Raw genomic sequence first — 15605 nt, forward strand, 5'->3', positions numbered from 1 at the left:
TATATATATATATATATATATATACACACACACGTATATAAAAAATAGGGGAGTACGGTAGCACTGAGGTAAGGCGCGATGCTACTAACGCTACAAGCCTCTTAAATTGGGTAAAAATCTGGCAGTCGAGCGTGATTCTGACCAAAACACATGCACAACCGTCGGTCTAGTAACAGTACTTGAAACCCTGACTTAGATTGTAGTGGTACAGATTTTAATTTCATTTAATATAAAAAAAAAGTTACGTATAGAAGTAAAATATATATTATATATAGTTTGAACCGAGGCAGAATTCAAAACCAAAGGAATATAAATAATTATACAGCTTGACTCAACAGATAAGAGTTTGAGGTAGGTCATGATTTGAACAACAGGGGGAAAACCCAAGGCAAAATGTTCTCAAGGCAAATAATTTAAAAAACATCATAACTTTCATACAACATAATTTAAGTGGAACATCTAGGAAAAGTACCACGTGTGATAATAAAAGGAAGATGGTACAGGCGCGGCCAAAGAAGAAAACTCAAAGAGTAATAAAACTATTTAATTTGAGCCAACGTTTCGACCCAACTTGCTGGGGTTCATCAGGGGAAAAATGTATAAACACTTAAATGAGGTAACAAAGTAAGGAAATAGGTAAACAAAATAACATTTAACAAAGATGTTACTAATTATGATTATTGTAGAGATGAATAATGTAAATTAAATAAAATAAAAAGGATGCACAGTGAAACGTAAAATTATCTGAGAATAAAGAGGTAATTTTAGAATAAAAAGTTAATTTTAGTTTCGGAGATTTAATAATTATTATAATTAATCCAAAAATGTTATACGGTTAAAAAAAAAAAACCGTGGTATCGCCTAGCATATGTATTTTTAATGATTTGTAGGCGGGATTTATGTCATTAAATCTATTTTTATTAATCTTTTACTCACTAATTAATTATTATTTAATGATATAATTAGGAAATTAGAGCATGATTACATTTATGATCATATAGTTATCATATATTCGCTTTCATTTAAAATAGTTAATAAAAATAAATAATATTTTCAGTTAAAATAAATAATAATTTCAAAATTATATTAATATTTTTTATAAAATATAACTTATTTTCATTAATTATATTGTTATTTGATTGAAGTATTAGAACGCAATATGGTGACCTGTCGGGGAACGACATTGTTCTGGTGACCCATTGCATGAAATGATAGATACCGTTATAGGTCACAAGGCTCATTTTTTAAATCAAAAACAATGTAATGATATTAATTTTATCTTCAAGCCATCGAATGAATTAATTAGTCGATAAGTGAAACTAATTATTACGCTGCAGACTCTAATAAAAGTAATTGAATCAACGAAACATTTAAACAATTAATAAATGTTAAATTATGGAGAAGATGGTCAGGGTTGCGGTCAAAACGTAAACAAAAATAGTTTACAACTATTTATTTTCCGACGTTTCGCCCCACTTTGCAGGGCTTCATCAGGGCTAAAAATATAAAAAACAACTAAGAACATTTTGACATTGTAAAATAATAATATAAAAAAAAGGTAAATTAAAGTAGAGTTATAATTATATAAAAATAAGTGAAAAGAAAATTGTATACAAATAAAAGAACAGAAGAAATAAAATATAGTACAAGAGCCGGGAAGACAAAAAAGTAGTTATCTCACCCCAATTTTTGATTTCTTTAATGAAAACTATGTATAATTACTAGTCAAAACTGATGAGTCTGACAAGTATAGGTAGGGGAATAAAAAATGGCGACTGTTTCAAAACATTAATTTTTCATTCCGAGATCTATATCTTAAAAACTACCAACACCACTAGAACATTTAAGAGATCATTATTTAAAGAAGAGTAAATTTGCTGAAATATTAGCCCTAAAAGAACTATTTACGTCCAATAGTTCTCGAGAGATAGCTTTTTAAAAACAAACTTTCTTAAAAATCTACTGAAAGATTAGTAGTTAGTTACTTTATTTTGAGAATTCTATATCTCAGGAACTATGTGACGTAAAGATGTCTATTAGCACTAAAATTAAAGCTAGTTTAATGGACTATAAAGAAGTTTATGGCCTTTACCTTCGTAGGAATAGTATTTTTCATAATATTTGCTAAAATAAATTGATTTATAGTTGTTCGGACAATAAGTTTGATTTATGAAAAACGTCTTTTCAGAAACCATTAGACGTACAGATGTCTGCCATCGCTCAAATTAAAGCTATCTAAATTTACTACAAAATAGTTAATTATGTTTACTTTTGTAGGAGTAGTAGTTTTTATGATATTTGACAAAATAAACTCACAAAATGTTAATATCTAGTTGTTCGTATAAAATGTTGGGTTTTCGAAATTAATTTTTCATTCAAAAATCTATATCTTAAAACCTACAAACAACACTAGAAAATCTAAATGACTAATTGTAGGTCTCTACTAATAATATATGGATATGAAAAAAGTCTTTATTTAGAGGCCGGACCGTGCTACAAGCTCACTCATTTGGATCTCACTTAATCGTTTTATTACAGTAACATCTTATAACGAATTCTCAAAGTTTGATTCCTTCATAACCCCGGAGTGTCTCAGGGTTAATTTATATATATTAGAATTCTCCAAAAGAGGCATAGAAAAATTGAGGCAGGATTTCTGACAAGAATGCTAAGTACTTTAAGGAGAATGAATTGCCCTTCACAGTTTAGATTTTACATCATAATAACATGCCTGACTCATAATATCAACCTCATAATCCTGTAACGTTTGAAAACGGTAGCCAATTCTGAAGAACGCACATGATGGAAAAATTAGATCGGTTTAAAACAATGGGACATTCCCAACGAATCTATCCATAACCTCCTAGATTTTGATAGCTTATTTGTTTTAACATGGTTAGCAACCAATTGTTTGGTTTCGTGAGCGCCTCCTAATAAAATTTGGTGATTTTTGAAATATTAATATTGTTAATATTAAAATATTATAGATGTTCCGTCATTTACTCACAACCGTGGAATCACATTTTTAAAAAAAAAAATTGATGTACCCTGAACACAAGTGATTTCTATGACAGCCTTTTTATAAAAATAGATCATTAAAAAAGAAAGAAACAAAATTCAATCGAAAAATGTTTACTATTTTTCTTTTTTAATTTATTTATTGATATTTACAATTGAACATAAATACATCAAGTAAATTTGAGGAAATCATAATGGTATGGAGCAATGTAGAGAAACAATATAAGGTCTCGAGACCATCTTTTTTTCAGACGCCTCGGAGGATTGTCCGGAATAAAAGAGGAAGCAAGATTAGAAACTAATGGGTTTGAGTGGTTAGGGAGTTTGTAATGGAAGGATTGATATCTGGTTCGGGCTAGATCGGTTACAAATGGAACATTAAGGTATTTGTGGATGATTTTATTTGTGACAAAGTAGAGAGCATTTAGTATTTTACGAAGGATATTGTATTGTAAGGATTGGATTCGGGAGGAATTAGAAGGTTTAGTGGAGCCCCAAAGCTCAACGCCGTATGTCCAGATAGGCCTTATAATTGTCATGTAAATCAGTCTTTTGTAACGAATTGGCAATTTAGACCGTTTGTCTAGTAAGTGCTGTAATAGTCGAAATCGACATGCAGCTTCCTGTCTTTTCAGTCTTGTATGAGGATTCCAGGTTAGTTGTTTGTCTAGATGTAGTCCAAGGTAGCCGATCTGTTTAACAGGGGTTGGGGCAACATTATTGTAGGACAGTCAGTAGGTTTACGACGTAGGGTAAAGGTAATTTGACGGGATTTGTTAGAATTTATTTTAATCCTCCAATTACGACACCATTCTTCAATGGCTGTGATATGTTTACTATTTTTAATGGTAGAAAATGTCGCACTTGTAGAGAATGACGTATATATCATAAGAAATAAAACAGCATTAAATTCTGGATCGAAAGACAACTACACATTTTTGGTCTAGCAGTATGTCGTATACGGTCTAACCCAAGTAATTTATCCTAGATTAAATTACCTTATTGTAGTAATATTCTCATTTTTAAAAAATCTTTTAGCCTTGAAGAAGCCTTGCAAAGTGGGGCGAAACGTCGGACATTAAAATAGTTACAAACTATTTGTTCTTTTTTTTACCGCAACCCTGACCATCTGCTTATATTTAACAACAATAATGATTTAAAGGATCAAAAAACTCACGTCCAGGGGAATTAAAAAACCTGAATTACTAACGATATTTACTAATTCAAAGTAGCCACAAATAAAGATAGATTATGAATTTACTTTGTAGCCTTAACTATACATAGGAATCTATAACTATAAAATAAAATCCTATAACTATAAATAGGAAGATTGAGTTTGCATGTCTCTAACCAATCATAATTAGATGTATATCCAAAGACAATGATAATAATAATGAGTCCACGCTTTGCGTCTGGTGACAAGTTGAACACGTAATAAATAATGAACATTCAATGATTATGATTGTCTCCTTGAAAAGAATCTGAAGGCCGAAACGTTGGAAGTTTTTTTAAAATAAAAAGTTGCGAGTAAAAGTGCATCCAAGTAAAAAAGCTATTACAAAATAAAGTAAAGAATATTAAGTTATGTCAAATTAGTAACGTGACGTAATAATTCGGTTAAGTGGTATAGTCGTAAACCTCACTCCAGTAGTTTCTTGAGCTCTATTAGCTGGTTTTTTGGTCCATTTACGACAATTCCACTTTAATGAATGATTATTGGATGATACTCATATAACGTTATTATGAATCGGGTTCCACTATTGGTAGAGACATTTATTTATTTATTAGATTATTTTAAAAATTATATAATATACAGTAAAAGATTAAATTATTTGCAAAAGTTTATGATACTGGGATATATTTACCTGTTAAATTTTCACTCCTGAACTAGGAGAACCAATCGTTTAAATAAAATAAATTTTATCCAATTTTAGTCCCAAAAAAATTTATATTAAAGAAAATATTGTAGTGATAAATTATAATAGTAAAAATTAACTTTGATTAAAAGTTTTAATTTTTAATTTAATATGATGAATTGACAAAATAGGGTAATCGTGATGTGGTTCTTAGAGTTTATCTTTGAGGATTGTCGAATTCGCCGAAACGTCGGACTTATACAGAAATATAAATTGTTTTGAGACTAAAATTGGATAAAATTTATTTTATTTAAACAATAATAATCAGTTTCAAGAAAGGAAAGTGTAAAGTTTATATATAAAAAAGGAGAAGTTCTTGACTCTTGATCCAAAAGTCTCAAACTTTGACGTTGGAGACTTTTGGATCGAAACCTCCAAAAATATTACTTTTTGAATATTGGTGACTATACAGGCTCGGTCTAGATTAGTATAATTCTTATGATATAATCGATTAATAACTCACCTAAGAGAGAATGACCGCACCGAGCGTGAACTGACCCGACTGAGAGCGAACTCTTGAGATGGGGCAAGGACCCAGTTCTAGCGGAGCACGAAACAATAGACTCGATTAATCGCTATTATATGAATCGATAAATAGGCAGCGATTCCTTTTGTCTCCTAGAGGGGCCGTAACCTCTTGACGTGTCCTTCCTTTCGTTCACCTCAGTCATCCAGGATATTAGAAATTGCATCGGATATCGAGTGATGAATCGATGTTTAAGGGCTCATTTATTTATATCGATATCAAAACAGTGGTTCGATTCGCCCGGAAAACATTCAACGAGGTAAAATATTTATTGTAAGATCGGTAATTGACTTAGCGGTGTCATTAAAATGAAGATGGTCCGAGTGCGGTAAAATTAACTCAAATATAAAATAAACAATTATGAGCCAACGTTTCGCCACACGATTCATCAGGGCTAAAAAAGATAACAACAGTAGGTGGGCCGCCCATAGCTCAGTGGTTAAGACACAGTCTTACCAAATACAATTTGATGTCTATTGGCGGTGCCGGTTCAAATCCGGCCTGGGACGTTCACTTTTTTCATTGAGTGGCGGTCCCACAAAATGAAGAACTTTGACCCCCAACCCCAACCATGGTTAGGCAGTATAGGACTCCAATGGGAGTCTTGGCCGAAAAAAAAACAACATTAGGTAAAAGAGTAAGAAAGTAAGATCAAATGAAATAGAAATAATCTACTGAGGGGTTAAAAATGAACAAAGTAAATTAAAGAAAATAAAATAAGATGTACAGTTCAAAATATACTTAGTGATTATTTTTATTCTATTATTATTATAAATATTAGTATTTTTTTATTTTCTTGTACATAGTTTGATTTTTAGTCTTCTCTTTATATATATTTAGAGAGAGATTTTATTTATTTTTATGTCATTTTTTTTTCTCATTTACTTGTTTATTTGATTTTGTGAATTTTTTTTTATTTCAACTTAGTGATTATTTTAATTTTATTTTTAATATAAATATTAGTATTTTTTTTTTCATGTACTATTTTTCTTTTCATTTAATTTTTATCCTTTTGTTTATATATATTTAGAGTGAGATTTCATTTATTTTTATGTCATTTTTTTTTCATTTACTTGTTTATTTTATTTTGTGATTTTTTAAAATTTAAACTTGGTAATTATTTTTAATTTATTATTATTATAAGTATTAGTATTTTTTTCTTTTCATGTACATAGTTTGATTTTTATCGTTTTGTTTATATATATTCAGAGTGAGATTTCATTTATTTTTATGTCATTTTTTTTCTCATATACGTGTTTATTTTATTTTGTGATTTTTTAAAATTTAAACTTAGTAATTATTTTAATTTTATAATTATTATAAATATTAGTATTTTTTTTCTTTACATATACATAGATTGATTTTTATCCTTTTGCTTACATGTATTTAGAGAGAGATTTTTTTCATTTACTTATTTTAATTTATGTTTATATACATTTTTTTTTTTTTAGTATGATCGTGATCAACTGATAACTATAACTATTAACTATTGCCCAACAATGGCAGATTGTAATATTTATCAATACATAAAGTTTTGATTTTGAAAAGAAATACAAAATTCAAAATATAAATACACAAGATATACAAAAAAGTATTATTTACATAATAAAAGAGAGATAAAACAGAAATATAAAAAATACACAACACACAAAAAAATGGAAAATAAAGAATAAAAAGCACAACCACTTTAGAGAAGCAAGAATAAAGATATACCAAGGAACAAGAAAAGAACAAAAAAAAAAACCTTAGTCATGCAAATCTAATTAATTAAATACATTATATTAAATACAGTACATTATAATGGCAAAGTTTGATTCGCAAAAAGAATTTTCGATTCGTAAAAAAGATTATCAGTAAGTTTGTCTTATATAACTCGTTGTATTTGTGATATTATATGATATGTACTTGAAGTTATCCTGAATTTTATTTATTTCAGTATTTTATTATTGAAAAATTTAATATCCTAGGTTTGAAGATTGTTGACTTTTAAAAAGTAATGATTTTTTATCATCCAGTTTTGTGATTCTGAGATATTAATGCCTTAACGTAGTTTATTTGAAAAAAAAATTAACTTTTTTTTATGTAATAATTTAAAAAAATAATCATAATATTTATTTGGGATATCGGTCATAATACCCAAGCCAGGTTCCTATGTAAACATAGGCTAAAACTATATATATAGGATTATTACAGAGAATAAATCATCGTTGTTTATTTTATTATTATCACATTATTCTCGATTTTATTCGAGAGTGGAAAAATATAGCAGCATAAAATACAATGCCCCTGGAATTATCTCGAGTGGGCACAGTTAGGCATGTTTAGCGCCCTCTAATTAAATCCAGCGAACTAGTTAAGTGGTTAATGCTGTTAGTATATTAAAATATTATGGATTTTTACGTTACTTCCTCATAACCGTAGAATCCCAACAAATTTCAATCGATGTACCGTATAAACTAGTCATTGCTATGCGGTATTTTTAGAAAATAGATTATATAAAAGGTAAGACACAAAACGCTATCGAAAAAATAATAAAAGACGGATTTACAAACTGCATGTTAGACTCTTATAGATAGATATTTAAATAACCTGTCATTCAATACAAGAAAAACATATAAACAAAAAATCTAGAAATCGCTACGAAATAAAAAAAAAAAAAATGACTTTGATGAATTTTATTTTATTTTCAATTCGAACAGTACACAAGTTCACACAGTTGACTAAACCCCATTATAAACAAATGAACTAATGCAAATCATGATGGCCATGATATAATGACTTCTAAATGAACTTTGGTATATGTTTTAAGAAGATATACTAAAGGCGCCATTGTTCAAATAAATGGCTGAGAAGCGGTATTTAAAAAAACAAAACATTGTTTCTGATAATAATTGCTTATGGGCAATAATTAAGATGGAAGGGAATAATTTTCCCACTGAAGAGTAACAAACCCAAGCAATTAATTGTATTTTCATTCTTCCTCTAGAGTTCTTTGAAATCACTTAACTACATTTTAAAAATATGAAAGATGCATTTAAATTTATCCATTTTATTTTCATTAAAAATTTATTAACCATTGGTACTAAATGAAACAGAATGTTGCTGCCAAGGTTATAAAAATGGGCTAGAAAGTATTTTATTTTACATTAAATAATTTAATTGTAGGAATATAGTCCAGGTGGCAGTGAATAAAGGTATTAAAATAGTAAAAGAAAACTATTCAATGTTAACCGAAGTTTTGCCCCACTTTGCAGAGCTTCGTCAGGGCTAAACGAAAAACAATATACAGACATTGTAAGAGTTGACAAAACATTAAAAAAAATATACAGAAAAAATACGAAAATATAATAAATAGTTTTTTGTTTTGTTTATAAAATATATAAAAGAAATAATAATAATAATACACATAGGAGGACTAGTAGTACAAGAGCCCAAGAGAAAAAAAATGCAGTTATCTCACCCCAATTTTTGATTACTTTAATGAAAACTATGTATAATTAATAGTCAAAACTGATGAGTCTGCCAAGTTTAGGTAGGGGGAATAAAAAATGGCGGCTGTTTCAAAACCTTAAAAAACATTGATTTTTCATTCGGAGTTCTGTAACTTAAAAAGAAGGAACAGCCCAAGAAAACCTAAGAGAACGTCATTTAAAGAAGAGTAAATTTGCTAAAATATGAGCCCTAATAGAGTTATTTACGTTAAATAGTTTTCGAGATATAGCTTTTTAAAAAGCAACGTTTCATAAAAATGTTGTATGGGACATACTGAAAGATAAGTAGTTAGTGAATTTGTTTTGAAAAATTTATATCTCAAAAATTATTTGACGTACAGATGTCTATTAGCACTCAAATTAAAGCTAGTTTACTGTGCTATAAAGTAGTTTATAATGTTTATCTTCGTAGGAGTAATAGTTTACATGAAATTTGCTAAAATAAATAGATTTATAGTTGTTTGAACAAATTTTCATTTGCCAAATTCATATTCATATGTGAATATCATAAAAACTACTACTCCTACGAAGATAAGTGTCATAAACTACTTTATAGAAAGTTAAATTTCCTTTATTTTGAGTGTTGGGAGACATATGTGCGTCTTATGGATCTAGAGATATATTTTTCCAAAAATCCAACATTGTATACGAACAAATAGAAATTAACATTTTGTGAGTTTAGTTTGTCAAATATCATAAAAACTACTACTCCTACAAAGATAAACATAATAAACTATTTTGTAGTAAATTTAGATAGCTTTAATTTGAGCGATGGCAGACATCTGTACGTCTAATGGTTTCTGAAAAGAAGTTTTTTATAAATCAAATTTATTGTCCGAACTTATTTTAGCAAATATCATGAAAACTACTATTTCTACGAAGGTAAAGGTCATACACTTCTTTATAGTCCATTAGCTTTAATTTGAGTGCTAATAGACATCTTTACGTCACATAGTTCCTGAGATATAGAATTCTCAAAATAAAGTAACTAACTACTAATCTTTCAGTAGATTTTTAAGAAATTTTGTTTTATAAAAAGCTATATCTCGAGAACTATTGGACGTAAATAGCTCTTTTAGGGAAAATTTACTCTTCTTTAAATAATGTTCTCTTAGTGTTGGTAGTTTTTAAGATATAGAGCTCTGAATGAAAAATTAGTGTTTTTTTAAGATTTTGAAACAGCCGCCATTTTTTATTTCCCCCTACCTATACTTGGCAGACTCATCAATTTTGACTAGTAATTATACATAGTTTTCATTAAAGTAATCAAAAATTAGGGTGAGATAACTGCCTTTTTTCTTCCCGGCTCTTGTACTATAGGAACTAGGTAATTAATAGATACATTAAAGTGTGATGGAATTATAAATACAGGACTGGAGTAATAAATTAGTAAGACAAATATTCGTTAGTACTAGTTATAAATATTGTAAAGAGGTAGGTGTATAAAGGTAAACAAAAGGTGAAATAAATATGATAAAGGTGAGGTATAGTAGCTAGTAAAAGAAAACATTAAGAAAATTAATAAACATAGATGGGAGTACCTGTCAGATTGAAACAATGATGTCAACTGCCAAGTCGTGCATCCGTTCTCAGGTATAAGAGAATTTATATTAATTATATTAAAATTGAAAAAATATATGTATATTCAAATTTTCAAATGTATTGTACTTTACTGCCATCCCCACTCCTCCCAATACAAACGGTTCACGCTGACTTTGAATTTTGTCAAAACAGGTATAAATTCTCGTTAATTTTCTTGCTTTTTTCTTGATTTTATTCTTATCCCTTATTTTAGTTTGTACTTTACTTTATATTTCTTCTTTTTATTTGTTACTATTTCCTTTTTCATTTATTCTTTATAACCTTTTATTTTTCTTATTTAATTATCTTCTTACTTATGTTAAGTGTTTGTATCTTTTTTAGCCCTGACGAAGCCCTGCAAAGCGGGCGAAACGTTGGCTCAATTAAAATAATCATAACTATTTGAGTTTCATTTGACCGCACCCGGACCATACTCCTTTCATCACTACAGTCATTTAAACTTGAATTATGGACACCGGTAGAAAAAAAAAAAAAACTCAAAATAAATAAAGTTCAAAAATTTCTAGTTTTTCTAAAAAACCAAAACAAAATAAAAGGTATTTAAACTTTTCAAGCAACGCTTTAAATATGATTTTTTTTTCCTTAAAAGAAAATTATAGGCCTACTTTACCTGAAGCCTTACAAGGGTTTTATCTAATAGTATCAGTTATATTTGTTCTTATTTTTCAAAAGAACCAATCAATCGGTATTTAATAACCACTGAATAAATATACCATGGACCATATTCCATTTATTACTAAACACGGTCAATCAGCTATCTTTCAATAAATATATTTTGATTTTCAATAAAGATATTTATGATTTAGTAAATGTTTAAATATATTTAGATACATTTAAAATTAATATGATTCCGAATGAATATTTCTAAAAATACAAACACAACCGAAAGAATATTTTTTTTTTTTTACTACTTCCTCAGACATGTCTCACGGCGGAATACAATACCACTGTCTGATAGAGGAAAACAAATGGTCACTAAATATTTATGAAGCAAGGGGTACACGACACAGTATGGCCCATCTTCAAGGCTTACCTAAGAATAAAAATTTTAAGGCTGATAAAAAAACATTTTTAGTTTGTTCTTTTATGAGGAACATATATTTCCGTGCATGCATACATTGTATGATGTATTTACTAGTAGTGAGTATACTAAATGCGGAATGCACTGAATTAAGATGTTTTGCAGACAAAATAAAACAAGTTTCAGAATTTCGAATTAAAATATAAGTCATACCTTTTCGCTTTTAACTCCTATGGAAAATGGGTGTAAAACTGAAATTAAAAAAAAAAATTGCCCTGCCATGTGAATACTAAAATTATTAGTATTATAAGTTAATAGATTTAATAACTTTATTTATTTTGATTGAAGAAGATGGTGGGGGGTGCGGTCAGCAAATAAACAACAAAAATATTTATTCATGCCGACGTTTCGACCTGATTTTCAGGTCTTCATTAGGGCTATTAAAACAAAAAGACAACAACCATCATTTAGAGAGAGAAAAAAAATTATATAAATAAAAATAAAATAGATAAAACTATATATATAAATAAAATAATAATACTACTAAAAAGAAAAACAAATATATGAAATAAAATAAATAATAGACTAAAAATTTGGAAATATACACAATAATGGAATGAAAATATAAATTAGTTGACTAATTATGGACAAGACAGTAGTAGATTGATTACATTATTATTTATATACATATTAATGTGAGCAACAAATAAATGATACAGTGGAAAGAGTCTATAAAGAATTAGTTAAAGAAATTAGGAAAGAACATTGTTATAAATTTGAGAAAAAGCCGCTAGAGTGCAGGTAGGCAAAAGACGTTATATAAACAGAAATCGTAGAGACAAAATAGTCAATGTGAGAGTAAAAAAGACCAACATAAAAAGGTGCAAAATGTAAAATAGGTTTATTAGGTTTAAAAAGCTTTATTTCGAAAAACATTAAACGTAAATAACTCTATTAGGGCACATATTTTAGCAAATTTACTCTTCTTTAAATGACGTTCTCTTAGGTTTCTTGTGTTGTTCCTACTTTTTAAGATATAGAGCTCCGAATGAAAAAAAAATGTTTTTATCATTTTGAAACAGCTGCCATTTTTTATTCCCCCTACCTATACTTGACAGACTCATCAATTCTGGCTAGTAATTATGCATAGTTTTCACTAAAGTAATCAAAAATTTGGATGAGATAACTGCCTTTTCTCTCCTCTTGGGCTCTACTCTTGTACTAGAAGGTATTGGTGGTAGCGAATCCAATTGTATCCTTGAGAGAACTTGCCACCAGGATGGAAGTTGATCATACAACTATAGTACGACATCTTTCTGAAATTGGCAAAGTGAAAAAAAATGGAGTGGGTACCGCACGAACTAACAGAGCGAAATGAGCTGGATTGGTTAAATTCGTCATTACTAAGTCTATTTCATCGAGAGCCATTTTTCGATCGGGTTATTACCCGTGATGAAAAATGGATACTTTACGACAAGAGGAAAAGGTGTGCTCAGTTTGATAGGTATGAGCCTTGTTCTCATACTCCAAGGCCATCACTTCATCCACGGAAGATTTGAATTAATAAATTAAAATTAATTCATTACTCGTTCCTCCGAACCGGGGAGACAATTACGGCCGAAAAGTACTGTATGGAAGCGAATGGAACATATTTTAATTAAATAAACAGCTAGTGAAAAAAAGATATGCAGTTTTATATATTTACTTTAAAATCCGACATTTCAAATGCACTAAGCAATTCACAAAATGTTGCTTTTTCGTTTTTCGTAAATAAAAAAAAAGTTGTATGAACAATTGTATCTACAAAACAATTACATAGAGACATGTACGCTGTTTTTCAATTTCAGACGCTTTTTAAATATTGCTGGATTAATCTATCTTTTTTTTTCGGCCAAGACTCCCATTGGAGTCCTATATTGCCTAACCATGGTTGGGTGTCAAAGTTCTTCATTATGTGGGACCGCCACTAAATGAAATAAGTCGACGCCCCCAGGCCGGATTCGAACCGGCACCGCCAATAGACAAACAATTGGTAAGACTGTGTCTTAACCACTGAGCTACGGGCGGTCCTAAAACTATCTTAAAGTCTCCTCTTCTTGTTTTAAAAAAATATTCCAAAAGTGGTTGGATATAGGATCGTCGCTTCCTGGGGTCTTGATAGGGCGGGTCCGGCCGGGAAGGAGTGCCTTTTTTGTGTTATGATGTCCTCTAGATTAAAACATGTCATACATTGACCAACCTATTCACTATAATTCTCTGTTTGAAAAGTCAGATAAATAATAACAATATAATTAGAGATGTATATTGGCACTCCAATTTTAGAAAATGTACTCAAATAAAAAATATTTTTCTCATAATTAAAAAATATGCTTTGGATAAAAAAATAAGAGAACATTTTGTGATTTTTACTTACAAAGGGAGATCCGTGATAAGAGATTTCAATGAAACTTTTTTTGGTGATAATGGATCGAAAAATTTTAGACACATGCTTGAGGGTTCTTGCCAATGCTCCCTAGATGACGAGAAAATAATATTTTACATAATTTTAGAATTTTGTTTATATTATCGTATGCCACCTTTGCTATGCAGTATTTAATGGCTATTACAGCACTTTTTTTTTTTTTTTAATAATAAGAACAAAATATTGTTGATCGTATAAAATCAGTTTAAAAGTATAAAAAAAATGTTTCTAATAAAGCAGAAAAAAGAAGTTTTTTTTTTAGGAAAAATCAAGTCAGAGTTATTCGCGAGAACCAATTTTGTCCTTGAGAAGAAGTTTTGTCCCATTAAGTACGCTTTATAAAATGGGCTGAACAAAATGAAAAAAAGTGGACGAATTGCTCACCCTAAAATTCCACGTTTGTGGACTAAGGGTTAAGACAAATGTAAAATAACAATTTTTTATGATGTAAGCAATATGTGCACAGATTTTATTATCAATTCTTCTTCTTCATCTTCTTTTACTGGCACAACAGGTGCTATAAGCTGCCCTTGGCCTGCTCAACGGCCGCCAACCATCTTTCTCTATCTTCTGTAAGTGTAACTGGGATCTCGCCTCACAGCATCCCTCCATCGGCCCTTCGGCCTACCACGTTGCCGCACACCATCCGGAACGTAATTGTACAGTTTATGTGCCACTCTTTCCTCGCTCATCCTCATTACATGGCCAAGCATTTAAGCTTTCGTATCGTCATGTACGAGGAGATGCTACATTCCCTAGAGAGGCCAAAAAGTTCACCATTTTCCTCCTTCGCAAATTACCATTCTCGCATACGGGCCCTAATATTCTCCTCAGAATTACTCTTTCAAACCTGTCTAGCAGGTTAATGCTTTTATCGCTTAGGGTCCAAGTTTCTCCACCGTATATGACGACTGGCCATATTAACATTTTGTACAGGGTGAACTTGGTGGTACGGCTAACAAGTTTTTTATTATCAATTATATCACGAAAAAGAACAAATCTGTACATATAAAAGAGATGGGTTCGAATTTTAGTTCGCAATAAACTTTAGAATTACTAGGCCGATTTACATGCCTTTTTTTTTAAATGCTCCCTGTCATCAAGGTAAGGTTTAAAGCTACTAAAATCTCCGATTTCTCTGAAAAAAAAAATAATATGAACAAAATTAAACGTTTTTGGCGCATAGCTCAGAGAGTGTATATTTATTTAACGGTTATTAAATACCAATTGATTTGTCTCTTATTGAAAAATAAGAAAAAAATATAACTGATACTATTAAATAAAACCCTTATAAGGCTTCAGGTAAAGTAGGCCAATAAATTTCTTTAAAAGAAAAAGAAAATCATACTTAAAGCGTTGCTTGAAAAGTTTAAATACTGTTTTTTTTTCTAGAAGATGTTGATTGACCGTGTGGAAAGATGAAAGGAATATGGTCCGGGTGCGGTCAAAAAACTCAAATAGTAGAATTATACTATTTTAATGAGCCAACGTTTCGCCCCACGTTGCAGGGCTTCGTCAGGGCTATTTTGACGGCAGTCAAAACAAAAATGTCTAAGCATTAATGTAAAAA

At 29.7% G+C, this 15605-nt stretch overlaps 1 protein-coding gene across 6 annotated transcripts in view; it reads right to left on the reverse strand.

The window, feature by feature from the left end:
* Positions 1 to 15605, reverse strand: part of LOC106679185 (NAD kinase) — a 255860-nt gene that overhangs the window by 159210 nt on the left and 81045 nt on the right. Inside the window, exon 1 of one of the 6 annotated variants that reach the window (XM_014418194.3) lies at positions 5398 to 5499. The exons of the other annotated variants lie outside the window; for them this stretch is intronic. The gene's annotated coding sequence lies outside the window, so the exon portion shown is untranslated. Of the gene's footprint in view, positions 1 to 5397; positions 5500 to 15605 lie in introns of those variants that run through there. 6 annotated transcript variants of the gene reach the window in all.

This window comes from Halyomorpha halys, unplaced genomic scaffold, assembly GCF_000696795.3.
Source record: "Halyomorpha halys isolate HHAL.00 unplaced genomic scaffold, Hhal_1.1 Scaffold183.1, whole genome shotgun sequence".
NCBI lineage: Eukaryota > Metazoa > Arthropoda > Insecta > Hemiptera > Pentatomidae > Halyomorpha > Halyomorpha halys.